Consider the following 18,949-nt stretch of genomic DNA (forward strand, 5'->3'; position numbering starts at 1 on the left):
CTAATCCTTACAGGCCGAACTGACCCACCAAACCTGTATTCAAAGCCTTTCCAGTTTGGCAGGGCTGGTCAGACCTTGTGCTTCAGTAGCATAGCCTTAAAGAACCCAGGGCCATCTTTATTCCTAAAGGAACAGGTGGCTATCTAAGGGGAACAATTTATTCAGATACTACTAGTGAAATGTAAATGATAGGAAAACCCATGCCACAAAAGCTTTCTTGACCTCTCATAAGCACTCCATCACTTTGGAGACCTTATGTGGAAACTCCTCTGAAGAGATTGTCTTGTATTGCTGCTTCAATGGTGCCCCCATCAGTTTTTTTTAAAAATTAATTTAAAATATTTAAAAATTAGAGGCAGTTGGTTGGTACAATAGATAGAGTATTGGGCCTGGAGTCAGGAAGACCTGAGTTTAAATTCAACCTCAGATGCTTCCTAGCTGTGTGATCCTGGACAAGTGATTTAACCTGTTTGCCTCAGTTTCCTCATTTGTAAAATGGGGATAATAATAGCACCCACCTCTCAGGGTTGTTGTGACGATTAAATGAGATGACAATTGTAAAAGGCTAAGCACAGTGCCAGGCACATAGGAAGTGCTATAAAAATGTTAGCTATTTACATTATTGATTTCAATTTTATTTTTTTAATTCACAAAAATTTATTTTCTCTTTCACTTTCTTTTCTACATTTAAAAAAAGAAAAAAACAAAACTCTTAAAACAAATATGCATAGTTAAGCAAAACTATTTCCCACATTGACCATGTCCAAAAAATATGTGTCTCAATTTGCACCCCAGTCCATCACCTCTCTGCCAGGAGGTGGGTAGCATGCTTCATTATGAGTCCTGAGAACTGCAGCTGGTCATTATGTTGATCAGAGTTCTTAACTCTTTACTTTTTTTTTTGCCTTTACAACAATGTTGTTATTGTATAAATTGTTCTATTTCTGCTTACTTCAGTCTACATCAGATCATACAAGTCTTCCAAGGTTTCTCTGAAACTGTCTCTTTCATCTTTTCTTGGAGCACAATAGTATTTCATTACATTAACTTGTTCAGCCATTCTCCCATTGATGGGTACCTTTTTAGTTGCAATTTCTTTGCCGCCACAGAAAGAGTTTCCAGACATATTTTGCACATATGAGTCTTTTCCTCTTTCTTTGTCCCAAAGGTTTAAAAATTATTTTTTCTTTTTTGCGAGGGGAGGGATTTGGCTTGGAGAGGGGTGGTAGTGATAGTGATGCCAAAAATAGAAGAAAAGAGGGTGATTGAAGCATTTAAAAATAAACAGAAGAAAACAGAAAGAATTTCAGAGAGACACAGACAAGCTGGGCAACTTGAAATTAACATTGAATTTATTACATACTTAAAAAACCTGAAAGTATGTAATAGATGCAGTTTCTTATACAGTCTACTACCCATTTCTATTCTTCATATATGGAAATATTCAATGTGTGTGTGTGTGTGTGTATGTGTCTGTGTGTGTGTCTGTGTGTGTGATGTTCATAACAACAACTAGCTCCCCCAGCAGCTCCTTGCCAATCACTGGCCTTGGACGGAGCTCCACCTCCGTCACAAACGGTGTCACAGACACCAAGTCTGTCACTTGCCACAATTTCATCAGGATGCTGCTTTTTCTGCCACCATCATTTCAAGGCTCCTATTCTGCCATTCAGGGAAGCTTCATTCCACTTCCTAACAATTAGAGCTGCCCACAGATGGAGCGGGCTTCCTTGAGAGGTTCTGTGAGTAAATTGGACTGGAGAGCTGCGAGGATCTTTCCAACTCTCAGATTATGTCTCTATACAGCAGGGGTGTGAAGTCCACAGACCCCCTTCCCCCCACCACTTCACCCCACCAGGGTCCTTGGAGAGATTTCAGGGGGTCTGTGAACTTGGATTACATTCTAAATTACATTTCTGGGGCAGCTAGTGGCACAGTGGATAGAGTTCTGGCCTTGGAGTCAGGAAGGACTCAAGTTCAAATTCAGACTCAGACACTTGACACTTAACTAGCTGTGTGACCCTGGGCAAGTCACTTAACTTGGATTGCCACACACCTCCCTACCCCCCCCCCCAAAAGAAATTACTTTTCTAAAATATTTGCAATTTGTTTTCACTAAACTCTAACTGAAATTTAACATTTCTTTCTATGATGATATTCATAAAACATTATTCTGAGAAGGGGTCTATAGGCTTCACCAAATAGGTCCAAAACACAAAATTGATTAAGACTCTGCTATGGAGGCTTTCTGTTCCCAACTCCTACCTGGGTTAGGGTGAATGACTTTTTTTTTTTTAACTTCTTCATCATTTCAGCAGCTGGCAGCATTCCCTGCCCACATGCTTTCTGAACCCCATGCTATGGTTTTCTGAGGTTGGAGGCAAGCCCCTTCACTCCTTTTCATTGGACTTTGAACTCCCATCATGGCTCTCCCCTCCCTGCCCCCATATAAAATTGTCTTGAAACTTTGATTAGTTTTAGGGTGGCTCCAAAATATTGAGGAAGGAGCGGGGGAGAGAGAGAGGTCACAAGCAGTGGGTCCTGTACTAGCATTCCCACCAAGCTAACAAAGTTCTTGTCCTCCTTTATCTCATTCATAGCTCCATTGTGAGGTAGATATTACAGGTATTATTATCTCTATTTTGCAGATGAGGAAACAGGTTGAGTGACTCACCTATGGTCACATAGCTAGTTAGTACAGAAGGCAAGAATTGAATCCAAAGAACAGAGATCAGGCTTTTCTTGAATTCTGGCTCCCAGGTATATGTTCAGCCTTTGCACCCCTTCTCTTAATCATGCTACTTTGTTTTACAGGAATTGCCAGAGCTGGTCTGGTTGGAAAAAGCTATGACCTTTACCCCCCATCAAATCATAGCTGTCTCTGGCCTCTTAATGGTTTCTATTAAAAATTGTGCTCTTGATTGCATTATGTTTCATTATTGTACTATATTATACCATCTATTATATACTATATATTATACCATATATCTTACTATAACTATATATTAGATTTTTTTGTTTTTATATGTACAGTTATATCATGTTGTGAATTTATAATAAATAAATACATTTGATAAGTGCTATAAACTTAATGAGATTCTTGTTTTCTATTTCAAGTGTTGTCCCAGGGCAGCTAAGTGGCCCGTGGATAGAGGGCCAGACCTGGAGTCAGGAAGACTCATCTTCCTGAGTTCAAATCTGGTCTAAGACACTTACTAGCAGTGTGACCCTGGGCAAGTCACTTAACCCCGTTTGCTTCAGTTCCCTCATCTGTAAAATGAGCTGGAGAATGAAATGACAAACCACTTCAGTATCTTTGCCAAAAAACCAACAACAATAAAACCCTGAAGGGGGTCACGAAGAGTTAGACATTACTGAACAACAACATTGTCCAATGACCACTAGTTTCTGAATGACCAGTATCTTCAGTCAGTAAAGAAAGAGTCTAGGACCTAGAGCAGTAAGGGCCTTGAGAGATCACCTGGTCCAACCCTCTCGTTTTGAACACAATAAAAGAGAGTGTCAAAGAAGTAAGTACTTGTCGTAGGTCAGCCAGGTGGAATTTCAAACCAGCTCCTTTGAGTACAAATCCCATGTTGTCACCGCTAACTGTGTCAAACTCAGTTACAACATAGACCCCTAGAATTGAAGAGTGAGCCTCCTTCCAATCAAGTGGTGTCTCTGAAAAGAAAGAAAAGCAGTTTTTTACAAATACTTTTAATCTTGAGGTTGGCCTGGGAGTGTTAAGCACCCTCCTAACTTCAAAGCCTCATCTTAAATCAAGAGAAAAGATTGGCTACATCTGAGTCCATTAGATGCTTAGCAGGCCCTGGGCTTTAGAGCCTGAAATTTTACTGATGGATGGGCCAAGAACAGCTGGAGCAGACTGAAAAGGATTTCAGAGTGCTACAGAGAGAAGAGGATGGAAAAAAAAAAGTCCTGCCATTATATTGGGCCACTAAAAAGCCCTTTCATTGCTAAGGAAAACAGTTTAAAGAATGTTGGATGTCTGCCTGGAGCTTGGGAAACTGGAGCAATGTGAAAATTATTGAGTCTCTTGTAAAGGCCTCTCTGGCCCAGAGGAGGCTGGGGTAATTTAGAAGAGTCTCAAACTTACTTATTGTAGTAGCCTCAATGGGACATGAATGGCCAAAGGGACTGGTGGGTCCCTGGGCCTTCAGATGAAGAGTCAGACAAGAGGGGATTTTCTAGAAGCTGTAGGTGAGTAACTAATTCAGGAGAATGCCAGGCAGCAGAAAGGAGAGGAAGACATGAGTAAATGGGAGCTGCTGAATCCACTCTGGGTTTAGAGTATCAAATATGAATCAGACAACTTCTGGAGAAATGGAACCAGTTTTGAAGCATCTTAGTAAATAAATACTTAAGAATCCCTTCTTCTTGTTTTTTGTTTTGTTGTTTTCACTTTGCCTTTTTTGAGTTAGTTAGGCTTAGAAACTAAAATTCCCTGCAAGACTTGTAAATATCCAAATTATTGTTCCAGCAAGGTAAGTTGGTGTTGAAACTTGAAAACTTGAAAATGTGATCAGAGACCCATTTATAGGAGATCCATGGCTGGAAAAAGCCTGGTCTGGTTCTCTGTGCCTCAGTTTCCTTATCTGTGAAATAGGAATATTTGTCCCATTTATGTCACCACAGTGTTGTAAGAATCATAGGAGAAAATATCTGGTGAAGCATTTTAACTGTAAAGTCAATAGAGCTGTTTCCTTTCTGTCTTTTTATCTCCCGGCACCCAACACAGAGCCTAACACATAGCAGGGCTTAGCAAATGTGTGTCAATTGATCGATAAATGCTTGCAAGTTATTCTTAGAATATTCAGCAAGGCTTGGAAGTGCAATGGACAGTTTGTCTCAAAGTTACAGTGCTGCTGACTAGATCCATTAAAAAATATAGATTTTGTTGTTGTTGAGTCATTTCAGTCATGTCTGACTCTTCATGACCCCAGTTGTTTGTTTTTTTGTTTTGTTTTTAGGCAATTGGGGTTAAGTGACTTGCCCAGGGTCACAAGGCTAGTAAGTGTCAAGTGTTTGATCTGAGGCCTGATTTGAACTCAGGTCTTCCTGATTTCAGGGCTGGTGCTCTATCTACTGTACCACCTAGCTGCCCCAAAAGTTGTTATATGTTTGGGGTTTTCTTAGCAAAGGTACTGGAGTGCTTTGCCATTTCCTTCTCCAACTCATTTTATAGATGAGGAAACTGAGGCAAACAAGGTTAAGTGACTTGCCCAGGGTCACACAGTTAGTAAGTATCTGAAGCCAGATTTTATATTATCTAAAATTATTTTATATTATGTAAAATTTATATAATGCAACCTCTACTTGGCTTTCCCCCCTGAATGCTAATAATCCTTTTACTCTTCCTTGATTGTATCTCTCTCCCAGTGTCTGAGATAGAGACACCACCATCTCCTTATTCCCTCCTATCTGGCAAATTCTAACCTTTACTCCTAACCCCTCCTGTTTCTTCTAGGAACTTGTCCCTTAGACCATCCCCTCCATATCCCTAACTCTCATTCTCACTATCAGTGGGTTCTAAGGTGAAAAAGAATAGAATGAAAATGCCTGGAAGAAGCCTTAGAAATCATCCTGTTGAACTTCCTTTTTTTTACAGATTGACATATCAGAGCCCAGAGAGGCCAACTGCTTTGCCTGAGATTGCACTGGTACTTTCATGCCTCCTTCACACTGGTGCATCCCAAAGGGTCACAAAGTTGAGGTGGCTTTTCAAGCTGGGTCCCCTGGGAACTCATCTGAAACTCACATTTGGTTTCTTATACTGCATTACCATAACTTGGAAACCATCCCCAAAAGTCTGAAGTTCTGATTATTGACTTGACTTTGCTGGCAAAGAAAAAAAACCCAACATTCCAGTCCAGCCTTAGTACATGAGGAGCTGAGGACTGCACGTCTGATTTGATTCCATATTGGAAAAAAAAATTCAAAAATGTGAAAGCTTTGCAGGGAAAGCTATGCAATGTTCTTGATTTTCATCCCAACTTCATGTATCTGTTGAGAAACACCAGCTGTTTTTCCCTTTTCTGGTCCAAATCATCTGTTGACTGGGATAAAAAGAGCTAACATTTAGAATTACATAGCCCTTTAATACATCCTCTCGTCTGATCCTCACAATAACCCTGTGAAGTTGGGAGGAAAGGTCTTTTTATCCACATTTAACTGGTAAGAAAAATACAGGTCTCAGAGAGGTTAAGAGACGTGCTTGAAGTCACACCGCTAAGAAGGGGGAGGCGTAAGACAAAGATCCAGGTGTTCTGAGCCTGTGTTCAGCCTTTCTTTCCACCACATCACTGTTAGCACGGAACCACAAGGACTATAGTGAAGAAAGGGTGGCCCTCTACACGGATGAATGAGTGGCACCATATTATTTTCTCATGTTGGGATGGTGGGAAGTCAGAGTGTTTAGATGGTGGGAGTGGATTCTAGCCTTCACCATATGGATGGCCCAGCACATTGCAGCAGAAGGAAAGGAAATGAAGCCAATGAGATTCTTTATAGGGAATCAATATGGCGGTGGTGGTTCCAGATCCTTGAGTATCCTCCTCCAATGTGAGGTGTCATATGATCTGCTGGATTGGTGCCTTTTTCTAGGAAGAATCAGGGAGAGTGTGATACTGTGTGTACTCTCTGCTATGGTATCTTCCACCACGTTACAGTAAGTAGGAAATTGTGCACTTGCAGCTATATTGCTCAAACTGCCTTGAAGTTTAGGTATCGCTAGCACCATAGGGAGTGGGAGGATTCTGTGGTAGCTCAGTGGGTAGGACACTGAACCTGGAGTCAGTAAGATCTGAGTTCAAATCCAGTTCAGATACTTACTAGCTGTATGACCCTGGGCAAGTCATTTAACCTCTGTTTGCCTTAGTTTCCTTATTTGTAAAATGGGAATAATAATAACACCTACCTCCTAGGGTTGATGTGAGGATCAAATGAGATAATATTTGTAAAGTACTTATCACAGTACCTGAAGCATAGTAGATGCTATATAAATGTTTATTCTCTTTACTCCTTTATACTGGCAAGAGGTTACATACCTGATCAGGGCCTCTGAACCCACTTGTATCCTTGGGAAAGGACTGGTAAATAACAGCCACCTCCCTTCTAGGTCTTAAGAGTCAGCTCTGCTCTATTTTTTAGAACAATACTGAGGCTTGTTGAAATAGATTGTCATAAAAATTTAAAGATGGAAGGGACCTTAGCTACAAGTTCAGCCTCTCATTTTTATGGTGGTTAAGTACCTTGTCCAAGAGAGAGTCTAAACTAGGGAGATGATAGAGAGAGATAAAATAATTGATGGAGCAAAGTCCTGGAAGAAGTGGGAGATGATGGGATGGTGAATATAGATGAAGAGTTAGTCTTGGCTAAGAAGAAAAAGAATTATCTCTCTGGGACAGGACTGAAAGAAGAGAGGGTGGGTGAAAACAAATTTTGAGATGGAAAGGAGAAAAATTGAGAAAGTTCATATTGGATGGCTACATTGAATGACTTAATTTGGAATCTAGATCACCTTCATGTTTTCTAATTTCATCTGGGTCCTCACAACTGTATGGCAATCCTGAATGGTTTTCTATCACATTCTCCAGAGTGGTTATTCCAAACCTCTTTTCTCAGACCTCCTGTATCACCTCTTCCCTCTCAGTGGAAGACATCATACCTTACTGAGAAAATAGAGGCCATCCATTATGAGTTCCCTCTTCTCCCCTCCTCACCTCAAAACCCCTCTTCCTTATCTCCATTTTCTTCCCCTTAGAGATTGGTCTCTACTGAAGAGGTGGCCCTGCTCCCTGTTCAGCCAACGATATTCTCCTCCCCTTCTACTTTTGGTCCAACTGTCTCCTAGTTCTTCCAGGGATTTGCCTCTTCAGTCATTCCTTCTCTTTCTATCATCTGGAATCTCTGTTTATATACTGGCTCCTTCCCTGCTGCCTACAAATAAACCCAGGACTCAATCCAGTCAAACTTTCCCCATTCATGACATTATATCTCCTGCCTCCGTGTTTTGTATAAATGGTTCCCCAGGCCTAGATACACTTCCTGCTCACTGCCTCTTAATGAAAAGACTCTCTAGATTCCTCCAATGTGTATCCTTCTGGATGACTGAAAGTTCCTTGAGGACAGGGACAGTTATTTTTTCTTTTGCACGTAAAAAAATGCACTTACCAGACTTTTTTTTTTAAGTTGAATTGACTCTGATGAGATACAGAGAGGTGAAGTTATCAGGGGCCTGATGAGAGTGAGAAGGGTTTGAATTAGCTGTTATGGGGAATTCAACAAGAAGAAAGTCAATAATTGATAAATAGATCATCTAGCAGGAGCGAGAGTCCAGCAAATGTCAGATAACATGAATTTGTATCGTAGCCAGTCGGTTTGATTTTGCGACTTTCTCCAGTTATATTTGTTACTTTGAGAGCAGGAAAAGAGAAAAAAAGAGGTGAGGTTAACTCAGAGTTTGGCATTAACAAAGTCAATATGGTGGAGGTCAAGGAGTGAAGAATTCAAGGATAGCCATGAGCATATGATTGAGATGAATGCCCTTGGGGTCCAAGTTTGTATGGAAACAAATAAAGAACCAGAAGAGTATTGATTGTCTGGGAGAGTAGGAAGGAGTTAAAGGTCTGGAGGGCCTAATAAAAATAGAGAGTTTACTGAGAATGAAAGAATGGGAGAGGTGGAAGAATAGGAGGTTATGGTCAGGAATTATAGTAAGCTTGAAATTTTGGAGGTATGATAATGACATATAAAGTGTGGCCTTGGATCTTTGGGGCAACTGAAGTCAAGTGGAGGAACCTGAGGGAAAGGATATTAGAGGAATCATTAAGGGTGGATATTAAGGATATCGAGGATGATGACAGAGATGGGGTGCAGAAAAGGACTTTGAATCAGGTATTGAAGTAATTGGAGAGAGTGAGAGATCTTGTAGGTGATGGAGACAAGAATGTTGAACCTATGGCTTGGAAGTGAACATTGAGTGTGCTGATCTCTATTCCTTGATTGTGAGTTGGAGAATAGTGGGAGAAGATTGGGTTGGGAGGGAAGTGGTGCTACCAGGGGAAAGCTGTATTTCAGTTTTAAAAAATATACTTTATTGATTTATTCATATTAACATTATCTTTTTAAAATTTGAGTTCCAAATTCTCTCTCTTCCTCCAGCTCCTCCCCTGCCCATTGAGAAAGCAAGGAATATAATATCAGTTATACATGTGAAGTCATACAAAACATATTTCTATATTAGCTGTGTTACAAGTGAAAAAAGTATACTTCAATCTGTACTCAGAATTCGCCAGTTCTTGGAAGCCATATATCAGTTAAGGTGAAGGGGTAGAAAGCAGGTTGGTGGGGGATGTAGAGGAGTTAGCCTCCCAAATCACAGGAGAATAGACTTTGTAGCATGGTGTGTTTGTAAGGAATTGGCCAGGTTTTGGTCACAAAAGAAGTTGGAGATCTTTTCCTGTGGCCTTTTGTCTTTGCTCACTGTAGTATGGCACCTAATGTCATTGAGTTTGTGTGTTTGGTCCTGGCCAAAGTAATCCCAATAATGAGCATGATGCAAATGGTTTTTGAAATAACACTTCTGCTTGATAAGAGAAAAATGGAGGTATCTGGGATTTCATTTGATTCTGTATCTCCATGACTTCAACCTGTAGAAGACTAGACATTAGAGTGTGAATTCCTCAAGGACAGGGACTGTTTTTGCCTTTCTTTTTTTTTTCTTTTCTTTCTTTTTTTTTTTTTTGCCTTTCTTTGTATCCCCAGTGCTTAGCATCGTGCCTGGCACATAGTAGGTGTTTTATTGCCTGATGGTGTTAATGAGTTAGGCTAAGAGGAAGAGCCTGATCTGAAGAGAAGGAAGTGATTTCTTCCCAGCTCCCTGAACCAATCCAATCTATGGCATAGCAATCCTTATGGGCCCTGCTAAATACTCGCTTCCTCCTCAGAACCTTTCCTGACTGATCCTGTCCCACTTAACTGTCTTTGGATTCTGTCAGCCCTTGACCGATGTAGGCAGCTGTCTGATGAGTTCCCCTTATTTGTACCACACCTTCTCTTTAGTGGTTTCCTGCCTATCCCACAGGCACCTAAAAGAAAGATAACAATTTAAAATCAATTTGTGGGAGCCAGCTTACACTTGGGCAGAACTGTTCTGCTTTCACCATATATTGCTGCAGAGTCAAGCTAGAAATGCAAGATACTTAGTAAATACCCTATGAATGAATGAATGAATGAATGAATGAATGAAAAATGTCCAGGGAAAGACCAGGACCTGATTTTACTCTGAAGGCCAATGACATAAGGGAACAGCCTTACAAAGGCATTGAGATCTACCTAAGTCCTGTGGACAGAGCCCATTCCTGCCAATAATAATTAAAGATGGCTCCTGGCTCTGCCACTAATTAGTGGCAGGTCCAAAGTCAGCATGTGTGGACAAGTCATTCAACTTCTAAGGACCTCAGTTTCTTTAGCTGTAAAATGAGGGGATTGGACTAGGTGATTTCTAAGATTCTTTGGCAGAGTGAAAAGAGCAATGAATCTGGAGTTCAGAGAACCTGGGCTCACATCCTGTCTCTGACACTTACTCTGTGTGTAACTCTGGGCAACTCATTTAACCTCCCTAAGTCTTAATTTACTTATCTGTAAAATGAGGAGATTGGATTAGATGACCTGTAAGATCTCTTCTACCTCTGAATTTATGCTTCTATGAGATTTGCTCTGAAATTCTGTGCTTGTGGTTCATTGCTACTTTTCTGTGGGGTTGGAGATCTGAATACTGTTCAGTGCCAGGAGTTCTAAGAGAACCCCAATGGGGACAATCAAATAGTGGGCTGAGCCATGGATACTACATCACCACCACCACCACCACCATCATCATCATCATCATCTTCATCATCACCTTCACCATCATCATCATCACCATCATCACCACTACCACCATCACCACCACTATCATCATTACCATCATCATCACCATCATCATCACTATCATCATCACTACCACCACCACCATCATCTTCATCATCACCATCATCATCATCACCTTCCCCATCATCATCATCATCACCATCATCATCACTACTTCCACCATCACCACCATTATCATCATCACCATCATCATCACCATAATCACCACCACCACTATCATCATATCATCATCATCATAGCTAGCCTTTGTATAGCACTTTAAAGTTTGTAATGAGCTTTACAAATATTTGTAAATCAAATCACTCATTTGATCCTTACAACCGTAGGAGGTAGGTACTATCATTATTCCCCTTTTGTAGATGAGAAAACTGAGGCAGACAGAGGTAAAGTGACTTGCCCAGCCTCACACAGTTAGCAAGTTTCTGAGGCAGATTTGAACTCTGGTCTTCATGACTCCAAATCCAGTGTTCTATCCACTAAAAGCCAAAGAACTATGTATGGCTACAGGGCCAAAGTTCCAGATAACAGTACTGGTAAATCTGAGCTCATCTCAGTATTCCATCAAAGAAAGGACAATGACAATAAATGACACAATCCATCATTTTATGTAACTGTTTCTATATCAACATGTATTCTCTGCCACATGGAATTATATTTTGATTAAGTAACTTTTACTCCCCAAGATATCATCATTAGAAATCTTCAGACCTCTTCCTTGAAGCCTTCCCTGATTTCTTCCCTCTGCTTCTCTACACCACCAGGCAGCCAACCTATCTTGCCAACCTCGTGGTTCTGTCCCTGACTCTAGGGTTTTTTAAATTAAAATAAGCTTAAGAAAACACTTAGCTGCCACTAGTTTGGGACTAGTTAATAAGTCAATAAGGCCAGGATGAATCCCTTGCTAGGATACTAAAAGACCTGCAAACATGGAACAGTCATCAGTGATCTTTGAGGAATTGTGGGAAATGGAAGGGGTTTTTATTGGTTTTCAAAAATGACAAGAACTTTAAACTATAGCTTGATACATCTGGTGAAAATTCCTGGAAAAATACTAGAATGGATATGGATGAATGGTTTCTGAGCCCTTAGGGAAGCAGTGATCACTGCAAGCCACTGGGGTTCATTAAGAACAGGTCATGCCAGACTAACCTGGTCTCCTTTTTTGACAGGATTACTAGATTGGTAGATCAAAGGATGTCACCATGCTATATAGCTGAATTTCATTGAGGCAGTTGACAAAAGTCTCCTACAATATTCTTATGGATGACTACAGTTAGGTACACAGTGTCTGGCACACAGTAGATGCTTAATAAATACATGTTGATTGGTACAATGGACAGACTACCAGGCCTGAAGTCAGGAAGACCTGAGTTCAAATCTTACCTCAGACACTAACCACCTCTGTGACCCTGGGCAAGCCTCTGTCTGCCTTAGTCTCCTCATCTGTAAAATGGGGATGATAATAATAACAACATCTACCTCCCAGGGTTGTTGTGAGGATCAAATGAAATAATATTTGTAAAGTACTATATAGCCATTGATTCTGAACAGTTTAAATGATAATAATGTTGATTAGTAATCTAGAGGGTGGTAACTAGAAAATAGATCATGTAAGAAAGACCTAGCAGACTCAATATGAGACATCAGTATGATGTGGCAACCAAAAAAGCTAATGTAGTCTTCAGTTACACTACATTATCTCATTTGATTTGATTTGATTAATGGTAGGTGCTATCATTATCCCCATTTTACAGTTGAGCAAAATGAGGCAAACAGAGGTTAAGTGACTTGCCCAGCGTCAAAGAGCTAGTAAGTGTGTGAGGCAGGATTTGAACTCACATCTCCTAGACTCCAGGCCCAGCACTCTGAACACTGCACTACCAGATATCTCAAGATATATTTTGGCTCATTTTAGGGGAAAACTTCTTAAAAGAGCTTTCCTGAAGTAAAATGAATTTATTTTATGGGGGTAGTAAGCTCCCAATCACTAGATATCATTAGTCAGTAGTCACTAGATATCATTGTTATAGAAGAGATTCATGCTTCAGGAAGGTAGGACTAGCTGATGTCTATGTTCCCTCCAAACTAGGGATTCTATGGGTTGAAACTACTAATAAGATGAATACAATAGGCATAAATGTAAAGTTTTACACTTGGGTTCAAAAGTCAACTTCCCATTTGCAAAATGTGAGAAACATGGTTAAATAGTTCAGATAAAAATAATCCAGGGATTTTAGTGGATGATAAGCTCAATGTGAGCAGACTGTACATTATGACTGCTAAAATGAGCTAATGTGATTTTAAGCTTAGCCTTAGGAGAACTGAAGGATCAAGGACTAGGGAGGTGATGGTATAGTTACACTCTGTCCTGGTCATTCCATGCCTAGAATATCGTATTGAGTAATACACAAGCATTGCTTTTTTTTTTAAATTAATTTATTTTGATTTACCAACAATCACGTCCATAAGCTTTTGAGTTTTAGATTTTTCTCCCCCTCCCTCCCCACTTCCCTCCCCAAGATGGCGCGCACTCTGATATAGGTTATACATATACATTTCTATTAAACGTATTTTCACATTAGTCATGTTGTAAGGAAGAATTAGAACGAATAGGAGGAACCACCAGGAAGAGGAAACAAAACACAACAGAAGGAAAAAAATAGCAAATAGTGTGCTTCGATCTGCATTTAAACTCCATGGTTCTTTCTTTGGATGTGGATAGTATTTTCCATCATGAGGCCTTTGGAGATGTCTCAGATTCTTGTATCCAAGCATTGCTTCTTAAGGATAATGATATGCTGGTAAGGGTTTGGATTAGATGCTCTGAGGTTTCTTCTGACTCTTAGAGTCAGTAATTTTGTGATTCTGTGTTCTATGGGACAGACTTAAGTAGTCCCAAAATAGGAAGAAGGAACTCTCATCCTGTGTTGTTTTTGTTTTTTTGTAAAAATGCAATTATGTTATTCTGAGGACCCCACAGATAGTCTCCCACGGAGCCTACTGATGAGGGGAGGGGAAGCAGAAACAAGGAAGGGTCCTGGGAATCTCACTCCAAGATTCTGAGGCAAATTACAGCAGACTTGACAAAAGCTGTAGGGAACTTCAAGGCAGAAATAATTAAAGGAAACCTGGGAGGCGCCAAGGAATACAAGGAAGACAAAGGAAATTTAATGACCTGGAACTATCTCCCGAGGGCATCAGGCAGCCTTTTAACAGGAGAACTAAGTCAAGAACCATGGCTAACTCTCTCTGAACCTTACAAGGGTTGAAGTCAAGCACAGAACTTGTTCTCAAGTGCCCAGACTCTGGAGGAAAGAGGTTAAAACAATAAAAGGAAGAGGGAAAGAAAGTAAATCTTTACTCCTATGAAATATAAAGAAAAGTCAACCAAATAATCCATAGTAAGAAGAAGGGAGCTGATGTTGGTCCTTGTTGGGGCCACCCTGAGGGCAGCAGAATAGATGACTGTTTTCACCTAATGCCATTAGGGAGAGAGAGAGAAACTTGGAAGGTCTGCTCCTAATTATCTCCCCGCAGTGCCCTATGAAAGTTGTTTGAAAATCCTGCCATTAGCACCTCTTTACTCAATTACTCAAATGGATCTAATTTGATTTGGAATTTCCCATCAGTGGTGCAGATGAAAAACTTTCCATGCCCACCCGGCCAGTGTGACTCCTGTCCATGTTTTCTCAGAAGTTCACCATGGACAGTCTACTCAAATTCCTGAAGGCCTTCCTTGCTTTCTCCTGACATGGAGCATTCTGGCTGTCCAGCTTTCTTTGCCTCTGCCTCTTAGAGCTCCTGCTGGATGATTAGGGAAAAAGGAAAAGAACCTAGATGTTCTAAAAATGTTTACAGCTGCTCTCTTTGAGGTGGCAAAGAACTGGAAATTGTGGGGATGCCCATCAGTTGGGGAATCGCTTAATAGGTTGTGATATATAATCGTATGTGGTATATGGTGTATGTGGTGTATGATTGTGGTATAAGAAATGATGACTTAGAAAAACATGGGGAGGTTTGTACAAAATAATGAAGAGCAGAATGAGGAGAACCAAGAGAATGTTGTATATACAGTAACAGCAATATTGTTTTAAGAGTGATTTTGAGCCAATAAGTCATTTTGACTGTGATAAATACCCAACTTAACTACAAAGGACCTATGAAGGAAGACACTAACTAGAGAGAGAACTGATAAATAGAAGTATGTACAGAATGGTTATATGTGTGTGTGTGTATGTATGTGATGAGGTGGAGATTCTTGGGGTACTGGAGCCCCAAAATCACAACACAGTGGGTCCTGCCAGAATGAATTTGACCCAGATCTTCTTTCAGCCAGAGACAAAATTTTATTAGAGATAAACCATACAGGCTAGGCTCTTAAGGAATCTGAACATTTGTGATGCCCATAAAAACAAGTGGGCATGAGGAAATCTCAGCATTTAAATGGGGGCCAGGATGGATCTTATATACACCCAAGTAATTTTGGGTGTCTGGAGGAGGGACTGGGAGAAAGATCCTGAAGCTGAGGTGAGTTCAGGGAGAATTCCAATGGGAATGTCTGGGAGGTTGAATGGGGTCACCCAGGAATAGACTGGAGGGAACAAAGAACTGGAAGGAAGGGGTTGATAAGGTCAAAGGTGGAGTCAAACACTAGGCTTCTTCATTGGGATGTCAAAGAGAGATAGAGAGAGCCAGTCTATCAGAATAAGAATAAGAGATAAGGAAAAGCTAGTGGAGTGTAGCCTCCAGCAGCTGTTTGAGACCAAATAGATGAGTGAGGTCAAAGAAAGTTTAATGGTTTTCTGGGAAGACAAATGGGACCCAAATTCTTTTTGGGGCAAGAGGCAAAGATCTCAGCTTGGGCCCACACCCCATCATATGTATTTATACACACATATTTTATATATATATATATGTACATATGTATATATATATGTATGTATATGTATATATATGTATGTATATGTATATACATATATACATACACACATGTATTTGTGTCTAATGGTAGCCATCTGAGGAGGAGGGAAGAAAAAAAGAGTAAAAAGAAATTTGCATGATAACTATTGTATATTTAACAGGAGTAGCAAGTTGTACATAAAAGATTTGCAGTTTCATGTGTAATTATCTTTTTTTATTATACTGTTATGGAAATGCTTGTTTTATTCCACAAATTAAAAATAAAATAAAAAATATGCAAAGCTCTTTGCAGACTTGCTATATAAACGTTAGTTATTATTATTATTCCTATTATTAATAAATGTGCATTTAAAAGATGGAAAAAAAAGAACACCTGCTTTCTTGTAGGCGCAGGTATGTTTAAACTGCCACCTCCCACCTGAGACTTTTCCTGATTTCCTCAGGAAATAACTAGTTGTTACTGCTCTTCTCTCTTTTTTCTGAAATTTACTTTATATTTACTCTATCCATATTTTGTAAATACCAATCTATGTACGTTGGTGTTTTCTCTTCCTTCTCTGCTCTGACTACTGACTTCTCTGGTTTCCTTTAAGTCCCAACTAGAATCCCACCTTCTGACGTGAACCAGCAAGAGTTCATGGGCCCTGGACACCTTGAAAAAGTTAGGGAAGCTGAGGGTCCCCGAATGGGTGGCCAAGGTCAAGTTGGCCAAATGTAAGGAGCTGGACCCCTATCCAGAGAGAACTGATTCTACACCTGGGCTGCCTCCATGGCCCATCACCTGTACCTCGGAGGCGGTGCAGGTGTGGCATCCATGACCAAGGTCGATGGCGGGTGCCAGCTCAATGGGGTCATGCCCAGTCACTTAAGCAGAGGCTCCAAGAGCATGACCTAAAGGGTCCTACACACTCTGGAAGGCCTCAAAATGGTGAAGAAGGACCAGGATGGGGACTGGAAGCTGACACCTCAGGGACAGAGAGATCTAGACAGCATTGCCAGACAGGTGGCAGCTGCCGACAAGAAACACTAGGACAAACCACACCAGATTCATTAATGAATTGCCTTGTTCATAAAAAATTAACAAATAAACAAAACCCTTTCCCTAACTCCTCTTAATTCCAGGGCTTTCCTTCTTTTAATTATTTCTTATTTATCCTGTAAGGAGCTTGCTTTGTACATATTTATTTGCACATTGTCTCCCCCATTAGACTGTAGGTTCCTTGAGGGCAGACACTGTCTTTTGCCTCTGTTTGTATCCCCAGCTCTCAGCTCAATGCGAGCAGATAATGCTGAATAAACGTTATTGAATTGAATTTTCCCCTAGTGTATAATACAAGGGGCAGCTAGGTGGCGCCATGGATAGAATGCTGGGCCCAAAGTAAGGAAGACCTGAGTTAAAATCTAACCTCTGATACGTACTTCTTCACCTAGTTTGCCTCAGTTTCCTCATCTGTAAAATGAACTGGAGAAGGAAATGGCAAACCACTCCAGTATCTTTCCCAAGAAAACCCCAAATGGGGTCATGAAGAGTCAGACACAACTGAAAAACAACAGCAAATATGCAAATTCACTGAGGGCAGGAACAGTTAATCTTTGTATCAACAGCACCTAATATGGTCCCTGGCACATAGGAGGGGCTCATTTAGAAGGGGTTCAGTAAATGGTTGTTGAAAATGGATTTGAATCCCTCGTTCTTGTCATGTGACCAGCCCATCTTCTTTTCTGATCATGCAGTTCATCTGATTTTGCCCTTTACTCCTTTTCTTCAGAGTTCCTTATTGGTTGTGCACTGCTCATATCCTCTCTGGACCTCTCCAAGAGGTCCTCTGCTCTCTCTGTGATAGAAGGGATAGGGAATGGACTTTTAATTTCATTGGTACAGGGATTTCCTTAATGAAGAAATGCCCTCTACCAATAAAGGTTGGCTCCTTCTAGTTTTAGAGACTTGCCTAGGCTGAGAAGTTAAAAGGTGCTTCTGGTGCCACATAGCCAGTATGTGTTAGAAGTGGGACTTGAACCCAGGACTTTTGGCTGGGAGGCCAGCTCTCTTTCTACCCACTCTACTACACTTTACTACCTCTCTAGAGAGAGCTCGTTCTTGGAGCTGTGCAGTTTTCCCAATACAATCCAGCCCACTTCTCCTTTTCAACTCCTGGCCCAGCTCATCGCCACTCTACATTGTGTGTCCTAGAAAAATATGTACTATTAGACAAGCTCTAAAGGGTGTCCATCCAAATGCATGTTGAAATCCGGGCTCTTCATTCCTGTGTTGACAGGCAGGCCAAACTTGTTTAAGTGATTACAGATTTCTTCCAGGCAATGTTCTGGGCTTGCTGAAATCAGCAATGTAATTTAGAAAGGCCAAGGTCACCCGCTGCATCCCGGGCCATTGCCAGTCGTCCTGACTTTTGTCCTGCCACTGGACTTCAGTGATTCTGGAGGAGAGAGTGAGGCTGATGACTTTGTGCAGCTCTGCCTCACTTAAATCCAGTTCAAGTCAAGTCAAGACATCACCCTGTGATTCATTGGTTCATTCATTGGTCTTCTTGAGGACGAACAACAACATTAACTACAATGTGAGCTGTGAGTAGGATCATCTGGAGGGTCTCACCACCCACAGGAAATCCACCTTTCGCTAGGACTGTACCCTGAATCTCCTCCATTGCAATTCCAAAGAGCTTTGGTAACCTGCATCTTTCTGTTTTAGGCTTTGACTGATTATTGTCCGAGGATCATTGAAAAAGATTACTTCCATCACATCTTCCAAGGGATCTTAGATGATCTTGATATATGGATAGGAGACATTTTTGTTGTAAATCTGGCCTCAGACACTTGCTTGATATGTGACCCTGGTTAAGTTACTTAACCTCTGTTTGCCTCGGTTTCCTTGTCTGTAAAATGGGAATAATACTAGCACCTGCCTCCTAGGGTTGTTGTAAGGATCAAATGAGATCAAATAAGAACTTTGTAAAGCTACATAAATGTTAACTGTTATCATTACAATTATTGTTATTAAAAGAGATAGTAAGGGGGTATTCCATTTCACTCTCAAATCAAATGGTGTTGTTTATTGTGATCA

The 18,949-nt window shown here is 40.7% G+C and overlaps 1 pseudogene; it reads left to right on the forward strand.

Annotated features, from left to right (window-relative positions):
- The window catches only part of LOC114045146, a 54,727-nt pseudogene extending 37,827 nt beyond the window's left edge, over window positions 1–16,900 (forward strand).
- The last annotated feature ends 2,049 nt before the right edge of the window (window positions 16,901–18,949 follow it).

This window comes from Vombatus ursinus, unplaced genomic scaffold, assembly GCF_900497805.2.
Source record: "Vombatus ursinus unplaced genomic scaffold, bare-nosed wombat genome assembly UNPS02014778.1, whole genome shotgun sequence".
Classification (NCBI taxonomy): Eukaryota; Metazoa; Chordata; class Mammalia; order Diprotodontia; family Vombatidae; genus Vombatus; species Vombatus ursinus.